The 5695-nt window shown below is 46.5% G+C and overlaps 1 protein-coding gene across 1 annotated transcript in view; it reads left to right on the plus strand.

The window, feature by feature from the left end:
• Nucleotides 1–5695, plus strand: part of CAMK1D (calcium/calmodulin dependent protein kinase ID) — a 387416-nt gene that overhangs the window by 214 nt on the left and 381507 nt on the right. The window lies entirely within an intron of this gene.

A 5695-nucleotide genomic window follows, 5' to 3' on the forward strand; every position in this document is an offset into this window, starting at 1 on the left:
TGCGGGCCGGGGAGCTCTGGGCTTCGGGAGGGTAGCCCCGCCGGCGGGCGGCTTTACACTTCCCTCGACCACGCCGCCCTCTCCGCTTCTTTCTCTTCACGCGTGACTGTGGGCTGAGATGGTGGATCTTGTGTTTGCTGGCCGTGCGCGTTTATTCACCGTGTGTAGGGCGCACCGTGTGAATGAGAGACGTGGTCATGGGGACATCGAGCTTCGGTCGCTCCCATTTCTGTCCTTCCATCGTGTGTTCTCATATCATAGAATGACCACCTGCACCTACGAGGTGCAGGCAAGACGTTGGGTGGCCACGCGATTGTGGAAGGGAAGGATTTCGCAGTGTGCACGGTCATGTGTGGACACACGCGCCTCACGGAGCGCGTGTCCATTTCACAGAGGCTCAGCCACGCACGCTGGAGTGCTTGTCTCCGAGCGAAGGTCTGTGAGTGTCGCTGTGCAGGCGGCTGCTCTCCAGGGCGGTATTTAGTCCGATGCTGGTGGCTGCGCCTCAAGAAAGAGATAATCAGAAGTCGATGGCATGAATGCAGCAAGCATGTGCCACTCTGTTGGGCTGCTGTTCCCTTTCTGCCCAGGAGTTGGTTTTTGTTTATTTTGTTTTAAGCGCCAGAGAATGGGTGGGGAGGCTGATTGTGAAAGAGAATCAGGCACTGCTGGATGAATCTGAAGTTCAAGTTATTTTCTCCCCTCATGTGATCAATATCTGTTGCTGATCAATATCTGTCAGTGTATATTCACACACAGCTGCCACATGTACTGGGCATTTTGCAGGGATTCATGGGGGCTGGGAAGAGAAAAAGGAGGTGTTTTGTAGGATAAACAGTGTGCTCTTTCTTTCCTTTCTTTTCCTCTTTGTCTTGGTTTTTATTTGGTGCCCCAGAATCATATTTTGAAACCCAGATTGTCTTTGTTCCACACCCAGGGTCCTTTGCTATTGTTTGGTCATTTTCCTGACCTCTGCCCCCCAGTGTCTGTAGTGGGTCCCCCAGAATGAAGTTAGATTTCATTCTGAAGACGGCCTTCCCCAAGATGCTGCTGATTCCTGGGAAAGCACACTTGCAGAGGCAGAGAACAGGGTCTCCTAGCTCTGTGCTTTGCTGCAGGGAGGGCACCTGTGGGTCTTACACTTTCCATCTTTGTTGCAGTGAAAACAGAACAGATGCAGTCTGTTCATAATGAGGGGATTGAGGCTGCCTCTCAGCACGGCCAGTTAAGGGGTGAGTTTTGGAGAGAATTTTTGAAAATTGCCATTGAGGTTTATTTGGGCCTATAGGGGTTGCGACTCTGAGATGCTCAGGCTACCAAGAGACGAGAAGCAGCCCTGACTGTGCTCCCTACAGGGGTTATGTGACTGTGGACCAGGGGACTGGAGAGAGTGGAGTCCCTTCATGTGAACCTTCATGTGAAAATGCATCTCTTTGTATGGTGTGTCGCCACTTGAGCCCCTCTCATGGTCCCTGGGCCAGCAGCTTCCAGGTTGCGTGATGCAGTGTCCCCTAAGCGACGCCTGCTCCCCAGGAGAGCCCCACAGCAGCACCTCTGCAGTGGCGGGCTGCCTCCGAGGCTCACTGAGCTGTGGCTTCATTGAGTTGCAGGAGCTGCTTGGGGATGACTGCGGTGTTTCCACCTCTGGGAAGAACGGGATTTGTCTTCTGGTGCAGGAGAGACTGTAGAGCTCTTGCAAACAACCTCCTGGATTCTGGCCACGTTCCCTGTGAAGTGGGTTTGGGTCTCTTTGGGGTCCCAAAGCTTTGCCTTCTGCTTAAAAAAAAAGTCTTTACAAGGAGCTTCCCACTGAGGTCCTGTAGTGCTGGCAGGAGTTCTAGAAGGATGAAACAAACGATAAAATGATCAAAACGTTTTTACTCATTGACATAATGATAATAGTAATTGTATGTGACTTTATTAAATTAGATCTATGTAGCAGGCATCATACTAAGTGCTTACCTTATGAGGTAGGTATTTACTATTATTCCCAATTGGCAGATAGGAAAACTGAGGCAAGAGAGAGTAAGTGACCTGCAAAACATGAGCTAGATATTAAGTGATGTAGCTGATACTTGATCTACAGAACCATTCATAATTACCCATACGGGGTTGAGCCACTTTGTGGGTTATGTAATGGCAAATGTTTAATAACAACGTGAATTAATTCTAGTATTTGGAAAGCTAATCTTAATGTAAAGAAAACATAATTGTGGGGCAACCTGCTATCTAAATCTGTAACATTTCAAAGCTTTGGGATTATCAACATTGTCTCCTCAGACTTTCTAGAAGTGGTTTGAAGTTCAGGATGCCTGTTTCACCCTGGTTCAGGTCCTGCATCTAAATAGAGAGGTAATTTGTAGTCCCTCAGTGTGGATATTGAGTAATGAAATCTAGCATAAATCAAAGGCATCAACGGTTACGTCTGGGATTCATTTCCAAGGTACTCTGTAGGCTCAGTCATTTTGTTTGTCACACCTTCACCATATGCCTTTAAGATCCTAAGGCAGAGAAGCCCTGCCAGGAGCCAGACTGTCAGCTTGCAGTGTTAAAATGCTTTTCAAATAAAGCATTGTAAAGGCCTGACGTGCACTCTGCCAAACTTTGTCATTTGATATTTGGCTGCCTAACCCAGGTATCTTTCCTTGCAGAACGGAACACTTACCATTGAAGCTAAAGGGTCTAGCTATTTAGACTGTGTGGTCAGAGGGCCCTTGCTGGAGGGTGAGGCCAAATGGGAGTGAAAGCTTGCCCAAGAGTGTGGGAAACCATGCTGAGGAAGCAAAGGACAACAGAGGGGAAAGGACCGTCTTTGTGGTTTGGGCCTGGGTTAGCAGACACACCTCTGAGTCAGGCCTCAGGACAAACCTCTTACTTACCTGTGGGCTGCAGTATGGCTTCCTTTGAGAGGGAATCCTGGAACCTAACCCTATCTCCTGAAAAGGTGGTAAGACTTAATTACTAGTTATTAATCAGTGACATGTTTTCAGATCCTTGGCACACTACGAGAGCAGGTAAATGCTATGGAACAGCAAATTGGGAGTGGTGAACGCTTCTGTCGGTGTATTTGCTGCGGCTGTCAGACCACCTCTGCTGTGGGTATCTTTTAACAACTTCTGAAACAAGAAAATGAAAATGTGATGTTTGGGGAAGCATACAGATGGGAAGAAAGCTTTGGCATGGTGTCCAGGAAACACCCTAGATTCATGGAAGTCCTTCTGTAATTTCCACGTCATGAACAGTATCTGAATAGAGAAGGCCTTAGTACTTGGCAGGACACAGAAGGATTCTCCCAATAGGCCTCATTTCCCCTGGAGTGCAGGAACTGGCATGTCCCAGAAAGCAATCTTCATCTCTGCAGGGCATCAATACATGCTTTTCTTAGAGACTGAACATTTTCCATGGAAATAACTGCTGTCTGTGGAGGGCTGGAGCAGGCATCGTGGAGGATCTGGGCCTGGGTTCCTGGACTGGCTCAGCCACTATGGGGTGTGTGGCCTGTGGGTTGATTGGTCATTTACCCAGCCTCCTCATCTCTAAAATCAGGGAGGCAGGGAAGGTGAGATGGTTTTCAAGTGTCCTGATGACCCTGAGACTTTAAGGCTCGTCTGTACAAGGAAGGCACTTGCTATTGTTCTTCAGGAGGTTTCCATGCATGAGTAGATACAGCCGATTCCTTTTTAGAGGGGCAGTTTTATGTCTAAGCCAAAAGCAAAGTGAGATAGCTAAGTACAGGAAGTCTTATCCAACTTACTGTTAGCAGCATAGTGTGTTCCCTTTTTCATTAAATGAGAGCCTGCTGGGTGCTGCTCTAGGAAGGGTACGAATAGAAGTTTCTGTGGGGAAGCACTGTCTTTTCCCCCTAGTATAATATTTATATTCTTTATTCTGAAATGGATCATTCAGTACACCTGATGAGGACAGATGATTTATTTATCTGAAGGCCCAGATGGAAAAGAGATTCAGCTGTTCTTTCTTGGGGTCTATGTAGGGAGAGAGGGAAACTGCAAAGCTACTTGAGGTGGTTTATATATTTGACTGCCTGGATTTTTAAATAGTATTTATTCTGGGATTACTCTGAATTTTAGAGTCTGGGAGAAGTATTTGAAAGCATATTACCAAGAGGAAAATAAAGATGGGAAGTCCCTAGATTTCTACCCAAGGTTATCCTATCCCAGCTGCAGTATTTATTAGAAGCTCCCCCGCTTTCTTTTGAGGCATGATATCAATTCAGCCTCTCATACATTTAGAAATATCTATTGAACTCCTGCTATATTCTAGGCACTGGGTGGGGGTATTTGCACTGAATAAACAGATAAAAATGCCTGCTCTCCTAGAGCTTATTGGTGAGGGAGTCAGAAAATTAAAAACTATGAATAAGTAAAACGCAGAGTGTGTTATATAGTACACACATTAGGGGGAAATAAATCAAGGAAAGGGGTTTTTTGGAGTGGAGGGATTGCAGCTTGAGGCAGGGTAGCTAGGGATGGCCTCACTGAGGAGCTGGTATTTGAATAAAGATCTGATGGAGCCTTGGGAGAGCTGAAAGTAGAATATGCCAGTTGGAGGGAACAGCAAAGGCTGAGGGCCTGGTATTTTCGAGGCCTGGTGTTCAAGGAGCCTGGAGTGATCAGGGGGAGGAGAGTGGGAGCTGAGGTGAGGCAGGCATGGAAGAAGAAGGGAAGTATGGGGGAGCTCAGTAAACCTTATGGATCATAGTAAAGATTGCATTTGCTCTAAAAACTTGGGGAACATTGGAGGGTTCTGAGCAGAGGAGTAACTTGATATGTCTTAGGTGTGTCCATCATGGCTATGGTCACTGTGCTGAGGGACTGGTGGTCTTAAGGGCGGAAGTGGGGAGACTAGTTGGGAGGCCATTGCAATGATGCAGGGGAGAGATGATAGTGAGCTAGAACTAGGAGTCCCGATGGAGGTGGTGAGAAATGATTGGGTTAAGGATCTATTTGGAAAGGAGAGCCAATAGGAATTGTTGGTGGATTGGATATGAGGTATAAAATTCTCCAAGGATTTTTGGTTGAAAGAATGGTGCCGTTGGTGTTTTGGGTCATTTTTTCCAAGGATTTTCGGAGCATCTGTCTGTGCTTTGGGAAGCTCTTGAGTACAGTTTCGAGCAGCAGTCGCCAACCTTTCAGACCTCACGGACCACCGGTTGCGATCGCTGGTGTAGAGGGTAAGCTCTTGCCCCTTGGACTTCTGGGCTCTCTTTGTGGGGGCCTGTTGCATTTTAAGGTAAATTTCCTTCCTTCCAAGAGCTTGTGTCTGGAAAGGGCTTTGAAGTATCTCCTCTTCTGTCACAGGGAGAAAGTTGGGACAGGCTAGACATTTTAGCAGCTGGAAGAACTGCTTAACTTTCTGTGAAAATTCTGCATTTTGCCTTTGGAATGATCAATCTAGATCACTTTGATGGTAGGCCTAGAACCTGTAACTTCTCACTTGATTGGTGAATTTGAATCTTCCAAATTCTGTGAAATATATTAAGTATGAGAACTCTAGCCACTCTTTTCTTTGCTAGGATGTATTATACTGTTTTGGAGAAGAAAAGCCAAAAATTTCTCTTGATTGAAAAGAGATAACAAACTCTGGTGTCCTTATTGACTAGTAGGGTGGGATTTTGGAAATTGCATTTTTTGGATAGAGCGTGTCCCCTGAAGGGCTAATGAGGACTGTCTCAGGT

This window comes from Myotis davidii, unplaced genomic scaffold (assembly GCF_000327345.1).
Source record: "Myotis davidii unplaced genomic scaffold, ASM32734v1 scaffold749, whole genome shotgun sequence".
NCBI lineage: Eukaryota > Metazoa > Chordata > Mammalia > Chiroptera > Vespertilionidae > Myotis > Myotis davidii.